The sequence below is a fragment of the Mus musculus genome, chromosome 6 (assembly GCF_000001635.26).
Source record: "Mus musculus strain C57BL/6J chromosome 6, GRCm38.p6 C57BL/6J".
Classification (NCBI taxonomy): domain Eukaryota; kingdom Metazoa; phylum Chordata; class Mammalia; order Rodentia; family Muridae; genus Mus; species Mus musculus.
The window spans coordinates 96,466,116-96,481,364 of NC_000072.6; the positions used below are offsets into that span (position 1 = coordinate 96,466,116).

The 15,249-nt window shown below is 41.0% G+C and overlaps 1 protein-coding gene and 1 pseudogene across 2 annotated transcripts in view; one reads left to right on the plus strand and one right to left on the minus strand.

Annotated features, from left to right (window-relative positions):
* The window catches only part of Tafa1 (TAFA chemokine like family member 1), a 544,051-nt gene that overhangs the window by 352,962 nt on the left and 175,840 nt on the right, over positions 1-15,249 (plus strand). The gene's annotated exons all lie outside the window — the stretch shown is intronic.
* Positions 3,320-3,416, minus strand: Gm22971 (annotated as a pseudogene).

Sequence of the window (15,249 nt, forward strand, 5' to 3'; positions counted from 1 at the left end):
ACCCAAACCTGGAGTCCTGGTGCTAGTACTACTGGTGCTACCATTTGATATGTGATCTCAGGAAGGGATTCCAGGGAGCGTTTACACATTTCACACTCTGTAAAGAAACCTCTCTTCACAAGGTCACTAGAGACCAAATGTTCTAAAGAAAACGCAGGCTTTGGCTTCTGGCTTCAACGCCTTGTTAGCTGTGTTCCATAGATACCACTGGCTTGTAAGATCTTACAACCCTGTAAGAACTAAAGAAGGTAATGTCTATAATGTGTTCCTTCAAAGCTTTGGACACAGGAAGTGCATGAAGGTAATATCTATAATGTGTTCATTCAAAGCTTCAGACACAAGACGGTCATGATGACTTCATTACTTTTACTATGTTTATCATTCTGCCTATGATGGATGCTTCAATGGTTGCAAGAGGGAGTGGGGCATGGGGTTACTGCACATTGGATTGCATTCTATCGTTAAGTAGATTTGGACATGTAAATAGCTCAGTGTATTCCATATTATTTCTAAAAACTGAGCTAGAGCTTTAGGGAAAGGAGTTGGAGAGAAGGCTCCCATCAGTAAAGAGTTTGCCCCAGATACACGAGGACTTGGGATTTAATTCTGGAACACACTTTAAATAAAAGGCAGACAAAATGACAGCAGCATGCACTTGTAACCCCAGTGTGGAGGCAGAGACCTCACTGACTCGCTGATCAGCTAGTCTAGCCTACGGACATGATGAGTCCCAGTCTCAGAAGAAATCCTCTCTCGAAAACCAAAACCCCCAAACAAGCAAGCAAACATCAACAAAACAAAAGGATAAAAGGAAACAGCACCCTAACACCCAAAATTAATCTCCTGTCTTTACACACATACAGATGCACGCATAACATACAGATATGCACGTGCTCGCGCACACACACATACACACACCCCTACACACGCATACACACACACATTTAAAGAAATGAAAATATTATTTGTGATTCACATAAGAGCCATTTTCCTAGTTTGACTCGTGTGCACACTGGTCTAGATAAGACTCCTGGAAGTGCCAATGAATTCCGAGCGAATTCTGTCTTGCTGCACTTCTGAAATATTTCAACGCAGTCTCCTTTATAGCCCTTGTTTTCTTCTTTTCCTCCTCTATTCCCTGACACCTCTGAAAGCAATTTTTAAAACTCAACATGAACTGTGAGAATGAATTACTGCAATCCCTCTACAGCCACAGGGATCACGTTCTTTCATGAGAACCAGTGTGGTTGGCAGGCTGCAGAGGGAAGATCAAGGGCTCCTAAAATTAACGGTTGAGGCAAAAGCAACTGGGAGGGCTTTAGCTAGTTTTAAAATGCAATGGATATGTGTTCTGAAGGCTTTGATTCTAGGACAAACCAGATTTCTTATGTCAACACCTTATTAAAAGGCTGATGGCAATCTCCTTCCTGTACCTATCTTCTGTAGGAACCTGCTATTTTTTCTCTCTGAAAACTCTGAATTATTCCGTATGTTTTGGGGGCAATTTTTTGTTTTTCACAAGAGCATCATAAAAATTGAGGAGGATCCTCCCACAGACTCTTTTTATCTAGACTGAATCTTTGAAGTTTTCTCTTCTATTTGAAAAATTTAAATCTCCACTTACTGTCTTAATCCATGGTCATCTGTTTCTACTTTCCTCGTTTACTTCTGCGAGCAAAATGATTTGTAATTATTCAAAGTGTTGTTTCTTTTTTTTTTTTTTTTACCAGATAGCTTAGTAAAAATCAAATGTTCATTTTTTTCTGGACATTTTCTCCTATGAAAAGGTATAGCTGAGATGAATGTCATGTGTATAGTTCACCCTGTAGAGTTGTGTCTTGTCTGTACATATAGAGAAAGAGGCAACTGCTAAGTTCTTAGAATATATGTTTCACTTGAACATGTGGTCTTTTAAATTTTTGAATATTTTAAATTTTAAAATTTCATACAAAAATACCGTCACCGGGACCAGCAAGCTTGACTTGTAAAGGTCCAGATAGGCTTAAAGAACCATAAGCCTGGCACTGAGACTTGACTGTGTCAATGTAGTGTGATAAAGATCATATTGAAAATATCTTTGAGTATTTCCTACTCATCCTAATATTTGAAGAACTGTCCATATGAAACAGGTGCAATAGTCCATTTCTCATTCAGGAGACGTACTTTAAATTCCTTCTAAACAGGAAAGCATAATGATGTATCTTCAGCACAGAGTGAGTTAAATTTAAGAATATCTACTCAAGATGCAATTAGCAGGGTTTGGGGTCTGCCTGCTCAATGAGTTCCATGCTGTCTTTTAAGAACGATACATCTTTTAGACCTTCATCTTAACCTCTCTGGTCTCAGTGTACTAATCTAAGAGCAAAATAGTTTGCCATTGTCCCCAGTAGGCCCTCCAAACTCCCAACCCTGTCTGCTTGACTTACTAGCAACGAAGGCAGTCTGTCTGTCCCTCCCTTCCTCCCTCCCTCCCTCCCTTCCTTCCTTCTTTCTTTCCTTCTTTCCTCCCTCCCTCTCTCCCTTCCTCTCACTCCTTCCCTCCCTCCCACGCTCCCTCCCCCATTCCTTCCTTTCTTTGTCTTGTCTTGTCTTTTCTCTTTTCTTTGCTTTTCTTTTCTTTTCTCTTTCTTTCTTTCTTTCTTTCTTTCTTTCTTTCTTTCTTTCTTTCTTTCTTTCTTTCCAGTACCTGTTCTTTGATTAATGTAGTGGGTTTCGTTATCTTATTTTCAAACATACATGTCATTTTTCTTGTTCATTCTTCTTCTCCACACTGTACTCCCATACCCAACCTGCTATCCCCTCCCCTCATAACTGTCCTTCTTCTTTCATGTTGGATACTCTACCTCCCCCTACTTAAGATCTTTCCATCTTAAAAAACCATCAAGGTTACTTGTAGTTGGAACACTGACTTTGAAATTCTATAAACAATTCCCCCATCTGTTGCCTGTGTTCTTGGTGGGGTGGGAGAAAAGTCCTGCTGTGTTTTCTGCTCTCTGCTCACTGCTCAGTGCTTGCTGCTCTCTGTTTGAGAGTCACTCAAGGGGCCACAGCTTCTCACCCCTGGCTATACACAGACACCCTCCAAGGAGCTCTTTAAATTCCTGGAGTTCAGTTCATAATTCCAAAACAGTGAAATACAAATCTATGGTGGAAAACAGGTCTTAGGTGGTGAGGGAGCAGATGGTTCCAGGAATCAACCAACATCAGAATATCAGCTCAGAGAACAAGGAGACCCAAAGTGATTGATTACAAGAGTCACCTGGATTCCTACTAGAAGGGCAGCACCTCTTCCCCAGACCTAAACTTTTCAGGCTGAACCATAATCAGGACGATTATTTTGTCATCCTTGCGCAGGGGCCATGCTAATCTTCTCTGTATCATTCCAATTTTAGTATATGTGCTGGCGAAGCGAGCACCAGGTTGATTGTTGTGATCAACTAAACACGGAAAAATCCACATCAACGTGATGCTGGCTCCATCAAATTAATTCTGTCTATTATAAAGCCTTTCCTGCAACCTGAGTTTGAGAGTGGAATGGACTCCATTACAAAAGACAGATTCATAAGCAAAAGACAGAGACTGTTGGCGTTTGTGTAACATGTATACATAGGAGGTACTCAGAGAACATATAGGCTTCTGAGAAGTGGCTTTGAGTTCCAGCTTGTACAGCTTTCTCAGTGATGTGCTATAAATGTTTAGAGAAATGACAAACCAAAGGAAAAGGCCATGTCTATGTTCATGTGGGCGCACTTGGTGGCCATGTGTGTACAGGTACATGTATGTATGTGGGGACCACAGGTCAACCTTGATGCTCCTTCATAACTTTTCATCTTGTTTGATGTTACAGTGTCTCACTGACCTGACTCTCCAAATAGGCTAGGCTGGCTACAGCAGGGGACTTCCTGACTCTGCTTCCTCGGTGGCAAGATCACAAGCACTGGATGCCATGCCTGGCTTTTCATGTGGGTCCTGGGGATAGAAATTGGGTCCTCAAGCTTGCAAGCCAAGCACTTTGCTGAGTCATTTTCTCAGACTCTCTTCTTATTAGGACAACTTTCTGAGTGTACATAGCACCCAGAAGATTTCCAACCCTTCTTCTGTTCCAGTAGGTCATAGCTTATATGCAGATATAAGCACTTCCTCTATGACATAGTCAGAGTTAGGCAGGGCCAAGCTGCTTTGTGTAGTAGCAAAGCATCTAGCTTTAAAAAAATGCTCCTTGGACTTCCTCAAGCTGTGCCTTTCCACAGAAGGAGTTACTCACCAGTGTGGCCTTAAACTGTGCCCACTAAAGGAGAATTCCACACACATCTCCCTTTTTATCACACTATTTTACTCCTCCATAGACTCTGGCTTTTCATTCTGGTGTTTCTCCTGTCATATGCAGTTTGCCCATATATTAGACTTCTTTGCATCTTAGGATAAATTAGATTGCCAAGGGTCATGCAGGAGGAACGACAGATAGCTTTAGAACTCATGGAATGCAGCCCATGGTTGCCACAGCCACATGGGTGGGCCTCAGTGTGCTGTGACCCTGAGGACTGTGTGTCCTGAAGACTTTATGTTCTTATGGAGTTCTGCTCTCAGTTGCTGCCCTCACCTCCCTCTTAATCTATGAAGTATATGAAAACTCCAAGGGGGGTTTCCAGTTCCTCACTGGACAGCACCTCTGGCATTCACAGTTCTGAGGCTTGATCTCTTTCTTTATGGCTTTGCTCTTGAAACAGATTAATGATTCTCTCACCATCCTAGAGAAGAACTTAAGAGATACAGATTGTCAATGACTTCTGCCCTTAGAAAACATTTGGAAAAAATAAAATTGTTAGTGAAGCTAGATTGAGATGTTTTTACTACTGGCTCTGATGTAGAAAAATCTTAGGGAACAATATGAAGTTTGGAAAGGCACACTCTTATTAGTTAAGCTAGGGACCCTTTATGGCCAGGGAACAAGAACAATGGCAGCACTGGCTGACATGACGCTCACTGAGGCTGGACTGGTGATGATTGATTTCTTATACTCATTTTTGCCCTCAGCTTCCTGATATGATTTAATAAGAATTACTGATGAATAGATACACATTTTGAGAATTTAAGGTAGATATGACTGATTTTTTTATATAAAAGTTTAGACTTGTAATTCTTTTAAGATTCTTACAAGGTCACTTTTAAAGATATATAGTAGAATAATTTTTTCTTTGTAACAGCAAATTACTGCCTGCCGGTAAGAGAAACTGACTGAGAAAACGACCTCACTTGCTTACACTTTGTTAATCTATAGCAAGTTGCTTGGTTATGAATCTACGTGAGCTTTTGGGAATAATTGGTTTTCTTTACCTGAACTACATAATGTTATATCTTGTAACAGCATTGAAAAACACATTGTTTTTTTTCATAATCATTTACTAGAAGAAAATTAAAATGTAATCATAATCGCATTGTAATTGTATACTGCTTGAAAGATTTTGCTGGGATATATAAACTGTGGAAGAACGAACAAAGTGGGGTATGGTATGGTGTGGTAAGGTGTGGTGTGGTGTGCCGTGGTGTGGCGTGGTGTGGCTGGGGCATTGTCTCTCCCATCCATCAGCTATGGGTATATGTGTAAAGTTTGTGTGAATGGGGGTTAGAACATTGTTCCTTCCACCCACCAGTTGTAGGGACTTATTTGAGTATGTGTGGGATACTTAGAGCCTGCTTGCTGGAACTTTGCTCTAACCATTTTATTTATATGTCTGTCTGTGGGTCTGTATACATTGATATATGTGTGTATGTATATATGCACGTATATTTGTGTGTATGAAGTTATTGGACTTTTGACTTTTGTTTCATCCAGTGTGTGTGTGTGTCCATATAAATTTTCTCTCTTACCTTCTCATTCTTGCTGGCCCCAGTGAGGTAAAAGAGTTCATAATTTTTCTGCTGGCCATAGAGAGTGCCAGCCCCAGTAAATTAAGCTTTGTTCCATCAGGAAAAAAAAAAGTCTGCAGAGTAACTTTTCTAATCACTAGCAGCCTTTGGCAGTATCCCCTGTAGGTATCTGGATCTACCTTAGTTAGCAGCTTTAAACACTGACACACACCCCCATCCCAACAGCTGCCGGCCTCAGTTTACGCCTCACATGGATGCCAAAGCCAGAGTCATCTGCATTAGATGTCTATAACTTGTCTAGTGCCCTTCTTTCTTTGGTCCTCACTGTCCCTGGGAGTTACACTGTGAAAATCGACTGCTTGCCTGTTTCTTACATTACGAGAGGTAAGTCCCGCTAGTCATTTAGAAGGGAATCCTCACCTTATCTTGTGTGTTCAGCTGTGAGCAGATCGTGTGACTTCTGTGGCCTGAACACTTTAGCAATGATTCTCACTTGTTAGTTTGAAAAGCTGGCAATGCTGAACAGAGCAGGTGATTCCGAGTCTGCATGTGGCTAAGTGTGTTGTTTTATAGTCACGGCCAATACGTGGCTTTCCATGCCACAAAGTAGGGAGGAATGGGAGGAAACTCCTGAGCTTCAGAAACAGAGAGAAATACCAAGTGTGAGGCAGAGGGCAGGGATGGAAGGGCAGTGGGAGGGGAGAGGCAGAAGGAAGAGTCCTCATCAACAGCAGGATGATGTTCTTTCTATCCCGGTAATGAACACCAAGACTGAAATCACTAAGGCTTGCTTTATTCCAGTGTAGACTAAACAGAGAAAGACATATTATCATTCTAGAAACAATCAGCCCTGCCTTGTGCACTAACAAATGGGGGTTTTAGAGCAAATTATGCAACAGATATATCTTCAGTGTATTAGTGATATCTTGGCTTCAGCTTTCTTACCATTAGCTATGGCACCCGGATCTCATCAAAGTGTACATGCCACAGACCGTGGACTCCATATAAACCCACTGACCTCAGGCTTCAGCCATAGCCTACCTCATCTTTAACTTTTCTTTTAAAGAGAAAAAGACGTTTCCCTTTTCATTCTAAGACTCAATTATATATACTATAATGCTTTAGTACAGGGTCATACTTTTTTTTTAAATCAAATTAGTTGTCAGTATTGCAAAAGTAGAACATTTCCCATAAAAATGTTATCAATTCCACATTTCCCTTGGAAACTTGGGTAATTGCATGGCAAGAATCCTATTTTCTTATATATCGATTAAGTATTGAGCCTTTATATGTGGTATGGGCACTTCACTTTGCAAGAAACTCCTCTACTCTCTATTGCCTCCCAGACAATGGGACACATTGATGGTCATTATCCTCCTGTCCACCTCCTATTATGACACAGGCAAAGGGCAATGGGACAGTTACTGTGCTCAAAGGCAGCCTGACAAAGAGGCAAATAGCAAAGAAGAAATTTGAAGGAGTAAAGATTCCTTTAAGGGCTGGGGTGATGCCCCACTTCGTAAGCTGCTTGCTATGTAATCAGCAAACTCTACTTTAGGGCGTGCGTTCTCACATTTACATCTACGTGCACAAACATGTATACATGCACTCATTTACATAAGTAGTCCACCATACACATTTCTGAGAACTTCCTAGATGCCAGAAGCCTTTCAATTTGGAATCTATGCCAAGACCATCTTTCCCAGTTCTGGGTACTTCTGGACATTTGAAAACTGGCTTTTCACCACCAGGCCAGTGTTGTGTGAGAATGATGAGGGTCTTGGGAGGCAGAGCTATAATGTTCTCTGCCCTTCTGCTTCCTGAAGGTAGGAATGCTAGGTCCCCAGGTCTCTGTCATGACAGTGCTGTTCTTCTGTATCTGCGGCATGATTAAGTGCATGAGTTTTGAACTCAAACTCAGTAGTGTCAAGCTTGAGCTTCATCTCTTTCAAGATGTCTGAAGGTGTGTGAATAATTACCTTAGCATCCTTCTCATAGCTTTGGGATGCTCAGTGGCACTGGAACTATAGAGCTGTTGTGGTGAGTGGATGGGAAGAGCTATTGGAAGGAATCTAGCAAGGCTTCACACATAGCGAGTGTCAGCTAGCTTGCAATGATGAGTTTTTCTTCACGACCTTGATACTGTCATCAAGCCTGTGTGCTGAATACCCACTGTAGCCTCATAAAAACCCAGAACCTAGAGTGCTTTGTAATGGCCAACGTTTACACGTGGTATTATATGTGTCATTGGCATTGGTATTAATACATACTGTTTTGTGAAACTGATTAAACTTGCTTTATGTAGCTCCAGGGAAAATTTTCAGACCAACTAAGTAGAAGCTAGGAAAAGATGTTGGCTCAATATTGTGATGAATTTTCTTTTAGTTGTGGAGACAGAAAGCAGGCAAATGGACCGGTTGTTGCAGGGTGAGCAGCCCATCCCTTGCAGCATAGAGCAAAGCTAGATGATTGCACCTGGGGAATACCACGGGGCTTCCATCCACACTGTTATCCACAAGCTACATGTGGCCACTTACATTTACTTGAAATGGAATAAAATTAAAGTCCAGCTCTTCAGTCATGCTCTTCATATTTCAAGTGCTAATGGCAAGAGCCACACACGGCAGTGGCTGTGGTTATTTGACCGCACAGAAAATTCTTCTGGGAGGACTCCATTTTGAATCCAGTCCTTGAGAAAGATGGAGCCCGAAAGCATGGGGTAGAAATTCTAAAGGAGAAACTCAAGCTGTTGAGTGGAGGAACACTTACGTTTTAGGTCCCCCCTTACCCCAGGCAGAGCAGTGCTTCTAAGCCTTAAGTTCCCATTTGTAGAATTAAAACTGGTCCCCAAAGGTGACTGTGAGTACACCTGCATCCATCACAAGGTGTGATGGGCTCTATCCGTAGGAGGGAGGAAATATATATTCAATGGACTCTACTGCAGAAAAGCAGGCAAAAAGCCAGATCATTTCAGACTAGAAAGCTACCCCTAATGAGCACTAAACAGTGCACCTGACACTGAGCTGGGCTTCTTAAACACGGAGTCTTATCCGATTCTGATAGTAAAACAATTTATAAAAGTAAATCTGAAATCATACATGTTTATATGTGTGTTGGTTCTATGCTGATTGCGCTAATCTGTAGTCTCATTTAATGCTTGTAGCTGTATATGAGTCCATGTATACAGATGAATGAGCATGTGTGCATGTTTGTGTGTGCATGTGTGTGTGTATACATACATGTGTGTAAGAGTATACATACATGTCAGTAGACACCAGAAGGCAGTTTCAGCTGTCCATCCTAAGTCACCACCCTCACCCTTGTTTGTTTGTTTGTTTTGGTTTTTTGGGTTTTTTGGTTTTTTGTCAGGTTCTCTCAGTGGCTTGGAGATTTGACTGGTCAGCCAGGCACCCCCAGGATTACCTAGATCTGCCTCACCAGTGCTATCTAGCTTTATAAGTACACACCACTGTAACTGGCTTTTATTTTGAAACATCCATTCTAGGACCAAACTGATGGCTTCTGTGGCAAGCACTTTATTGGCTGTGTTGTCTTCTCAGACCCAAATCGTTTTTGTTGGTTAATAATTTTTAATTTTGGGAGAATTTCATACATGAATATTAAATTTACATTATTTTCACTGATACTTTTTCCCCTCTCAGACCTCCTATACACACACACACACACACACACACACACACACGTGTGCACAGACACCCCTACTGATTAGGACTGGCCATTTTAGATTTGATAGCCTATCAGGAGTTTTATCACTGAAGAAAACTGATTCTCCCTCTCTCAGTAGCCGTTAATTGCCTTTAGCTCTTGATCTAGGTAGAGGTTGAGCCTTGTAAAATCTCACCCCATTGGCATGTCAATTGATTATCATTATGTAGTTCTTGCTTATGCAACTACATTGTTGAGATTCAGCAGTTTCAGCTTTTCTGTCAAGTCTAGAGGAGGCTGTCTAGAAGCAGGCATCCTGGTACATACTCGAGTTCTTACAATCGATCTGCCCCCTCTTCTGGGATTGTCTCTTAGCCTTAGATGGAGGATTGCCATGTAGATGAATCATTGGGGATTGGGCACACCATCATCACCTATTCTCTGCATTTTGACCAGTCATGATCTTCTGTAACCGCTTTCTAAGTAATTGCCAAAAGAAGTGGCTCTGATGAGGGGTAAGACCTATTCTTCTATGTGGCTTAAAAGCTATGCACTTATAATAGTTCTAAATTATATCAATTAAGGAAAATAGCAAGTGGTAGGTTTTTCTGTAAAGTCAGTGACCCTTCCCCTAGGGGTCTGGAACCCCCTAGCCATGGGTAAGTGTGTAGTACCAGGAATGGATTTCCTCCTATTGAGCAGAACTTAAGTTCAAATAGACATCTATTGGTTACTTCCCAAATAAAAGTGGCATTATAACACCATTAGATATGTCTTGTTAATCTGGACATTGTGTTGTGGTTTGTCGCTATACAGCTGGAGAGAAATAATGACTGCTTTTCTCGCTTGGCAGTGTGTATAGCACCTTCAGATACAATGAGAGCCAGTCCTCGGGATGGGGCTTACAGGTCATTTCCAGCTTGATTCGTCTAAATTCGGTGTATGAAGTGTGTTGTGTCTTCAGCAGTAGGGTCTCCTCGAGGAAAAACAGGGGCAATGGCAATAGTCTATTTGGGTTTTGGAGTTCTTAAACCTTCTGACCAATGACTCAAAGGGACGTTCCCCATGCCTGGCACAGGGGTTTTTTTAGTCTGTGGTTTTGCACATTATTATTCCATGTGCTACACGTGCATGCACCCATGCATGCATGTATGTGTGTGTATGATTTATTTGTTTGTTTATTTACTTAAGCAAACATAACATAATATGTTCCATATGACATTCTTAATTTTTTAAAAATCACTCCTTCCTTACTCTTCTCCTGTGTTATTCTCCCTCCCCTTCCTCAGGTAAATCTTGCCTCATTTCCCCATTTCTGCCTTCATAGCACCTGTATCCTTAGCCCCTTCTGTAGAGTCACCCTCCTGCCCCTATCCTTCCTGGCTTCTGTGCTTAGTTTAGATTACTCACATCTAAAGAAACATAGCCATGATCCACAAATGACAAAGACTGTACCGTGTTTTCATCATTTAGATGTGTGCTTTCCCAGTTTGCACTCAGGCAGGCAGGGCTGGGGTATGGATACAATTCTGTCTAGGCCCAAGAGTTTTACAACTGTGCTTTCAGCCCAGCTGCCCCATTTATAAGAAATGTGAGGAAATCTGCAAAGGCTGATGACACCATGTCTTTCATCACAGAGAGATAAAGATGCCATGTTCATGTCTCCTCTTGCCAATGACATCGCAAGCTCTAGGTAGACAAGAATTATGTCTACAACATTTGTTTCTTCTATCCTTCCCAGAACTGTACTGAACACACAAGAATTCGGGAACTATTTACGCAACTGAATGGAAGTAAATCTTCTAAAAAGGCCAGTGTATCCAAGAACTGTTTCTTACCTAGCAACTTGCTTCAGGGAAACAGGCCCAGGTTGATGTAGCAAAGCAAAGCCCTTTATATTATCACTCTGGTTATTAATGAATGCCCGTGGTTAGGATGGAAGAGGCTGTTTGTTCTCAGATGGATAATAAGTAGTATAGACAAGGGAGATACTGTTGGCTAATGAGGACCAGCACCGTTCTCTTGGTTTCATTTTGTGATTTAATTTCTTAAAGGACTGTTATCACGTGTTCCTTTTTGACAGCCTCCAGTCTTGTACAGTGAAGACACTCACATGAGTTGATGTCTGGCTTCTCTGTTGTGCCAGCCACATAGAAACCTCCAGACTAGAAGCAGTTAGCAAAGTTCTATTAAGGAGATAAAGAACAAAGCAAGCAACTGTTAGCAGCTGTGCCCTTTCTGATTTCTTTCTAGGTTGTTTTTGTGTAGGCACCCAGGGGGAATGGAAAACTGTTTTCATACCTAGTATACAAGTGGGGAAGCTTTTGACCTGGTGGATTTTTACTTATGTTTGTTCCTGTTTCCCAGGAATAACAAGATATCCCATTGGATACTAGAGTTTTGGAAATAGGAGACTTCTTTTTTAAGACATTCGAATGATGAAAGATAAGGCATGGTAGGAATCCCAGTAATTGCAAAGCTGAGGCAGAACAGGTTTTAGTTGAGGGCTAGCTTGGGCTACATACTAAGGCTCTGCCTCATATCTAAGAACGAAATATACAATTAATACTAGATATATTCACATGTGGGTTTGTAGGCTGTTTCCTTCCAAAAGCATTATGGTTTGTTAAGGAAACCATGCTGTCTGCTGTTGTTCCAGTGGTCGTTTCAGGGAGCCAGCATTCCATAAATGTATTTATTCCTATCATAGTAATAAAAGAGCCAAATAGCTCCATAGCTGATCCTGCTCCTTCAATCACTGATACCTACTTGGTATGTGTGCTTTTCCACAGCCTCCTATACTTACTGAATTCTCTGTACATGTGGTTTAAAGGGTTATTTCATAAAATGCCATTATTCCAGTTCTGTCTTAATTTTTCTCAACTTTGTATGTTAGGCGTCCTTTCATGCCTTCTTATTGAGCTCCTGGTTTATAAGACTAAAACATCCTACTAGATAATTTCATCAACATCTCATTTATGTGGAAAGTCCAGAGTTAGAGGTTAATTAATGGTTTCTGAACAGCCCATCGGCTGAAAGAAACCTACGACTTACGAAAGCTAATTTGCCGTGTGTGTTTGTCTTGAGTTTGTCTCATGTGATCTCAGACTATACAGCATACAACTACCATTTTGCTACACTGACAGCCTGAAGCAGTTTTTAGTAGGTTTCCATATGAGTGTTTTGAAATGTCTATAATGTTATTGATTGCGCCCTCTCTTCGATACCTAAACAAGCAAGTTCTTAAAATAGTGTTCATCAGCACTGAAAGAGGAGTTTCTAGTAACTCTTGGATTGGCCTCAGTAATAGAGAGGTTAACGACTCTCCCAAAGATGCCTAACCTCCCATATCTGTGAATGTATTACCTGTTAAGGAGATTTTAATGTTGCAGGTAAAATCTAGATCCTCAGAGCTGATTACCACCAGATATGTATACTGGTTTGTGTAGATAGCCAAGTAATGGTCAGAGAAACCTTTTAAATAAAATGGGAGACAGAAGAATAAAAGTAGAGTATTGACATGCCATGATGTGAGAACTCTCCTTGCTGGCTGTAATGAACAAGGGAGCAGCGTTAAGCCAAGGTATGTAGATAGCCAGCCAAGAAGTATAGCCATATGACCAAAGAGTATAGCTAGCCGAGAGAAGTTGGAAAGATGAGAGTCTGATTCAGATTCATCTCTTAAGCTCCCAGAAAGCAACATAGTCGTGTCTAGCCCTCAGGCTTAGTTTCAGAAGACCCAGGCCAGACTTCTGAATTTGGGAACTAAAAGTCTATGGATTCATCATGGTTCAAGCATTTGTGGTAACTTGTTATAACTTCCACCAAATGCTGCTTCATAGAATGCTAAGTCATGGCTGGAACTGAAATTTCAAGGTCAAAACAGAGTTGCAAGGGGTGACCTTTCCACCTCTCCACTTCTCTGCTTTTCAGTGGAGTCATGTGGGATCTTGTCAGCTGGCAGCTTGAGAAGAGCTGTATCAGCAACACTGGACACATTGAACAATAAATGACAAAGCTTTGTTCCTTCGTAGGGTCTTGGCTTTAGTAGGCCTACAGGCTCTCCATTCTAGGTAAGTATAGTCATAGACCACAAGTCATAGGAATTAAAATCAGTGTATGTCAGCTGTAATTTTGATTCATTTGTCCTCTTCAATAATGAGAGTTAATAATCAGCCTCAGTGGCTCTAGTAGTCCTTACCTGCTCATGTGTCTTGGTGACTTGGTGAAAAATGTTTATTCTACGGGTCTTCATAGAAATACACACCACTGTGTAAGCTACAGACAGTACCAGTAAGCAATGGCTTTCTCACCAGACACTCAACTGAACAAAAAGCTGTTTTGATAACAGTCTAGAAGATTGGGGCAATATCAGCATTATTCTTTCTGTGAGGCTGTTTGCCCAGTTATGGTTACAATATGTGCCATGGTATATACCTTGATACTCAAGTGTCACCATTAGAATTGCCAATGCAAGTTTTCTCAAGGCAGAGAAAGCCACTTTCTCTTGTTATCCAATGTGCTCAGACAAGGGGATCAGAAGGCAAGGTCAGAGTTCATCATCTTAACTACACAACTGCTACCTCCTGGGGCAGAGTTGATTTCTTTTCCTTAGTCACAAATGCTCACTCTGCAGGTTGAAAATTTCAAATTGGTATCACTAATATAGTCACAGTTAGTCACTTGAAATACTGCCTGTACACATAAGTATGACATATGCTACTATTTAAATTCACAGCTAGGCTTCACATGAAGACACAACAATGCTAAAATCCCCGATTCCTATGAAAATGCTCACATTTTATGCAGAGACAGAAATCATTGTGCCAAACAGTACCCCACTGTCAACATAATGCAGCCATGAGAAAAGTTTTATTATACTCTAATGAAAACTAAAATTTATTGGTATCTGTTATTATTCATCAAATATTAGAGGAGCTGGTGAGAGGCTTTTAAATCACTAAGTTTAATATTCACAAGAAGTAAATGTTATGCTTCCAGTCTCTTGTATGATGATGGATTAAAGTGGGGTATGATTTTATACTAGGGAGGTAATAAGGAAAATAGAGTTTGCTGTAAGAGCAAATTAATTGTTATCATATGCTGACTCCTCTCATGACACTCAAAATACTGAAGCAATGATTTTATAGGTAGAAAGTCAGCAGATACCAGCTGCCTCCACTAGGTGTGAAGCAAGAAGCAGCAAGGTTCAACTGTAGACTGGTAAGGTCTGAGAAAATGGGATATATAGAGGGAGCCATCATTTCTTAATGTGTACTAAGTGGATACACATTGAATCAGGTGACCATGCATACTATTTAATTCAACTGTGACACAAAGATATGTGCCTAATTTCCATGTTATGGGGTAGTAGACTTACATGCATTCACATAGCTAGAGTCACAGTGGTGTCATATTATAAAATCAGTGACCACTGCATTAATATTCTGTCACTTATCTGCCAAATAGACCCCAGCTTACCATTAAATAATGTAACATGCTAGGTTGGCTATTTAGCCAATGGAATGAGATTTTACACGTGTGTGTCAAACAAGAGACATTGGGCTGGGTTTGAGCCGCATGTATTGCATGTGTTTGTGCTTGAACATGTGCCTATTGGATGCATTCTTGAATCACAAACTTCTGAGCTGGTTTCTAGGGAGATGGAAGTAGCCTCCCTGCCTTTGATATTCACAGGCCTCAAGTGAATGCATA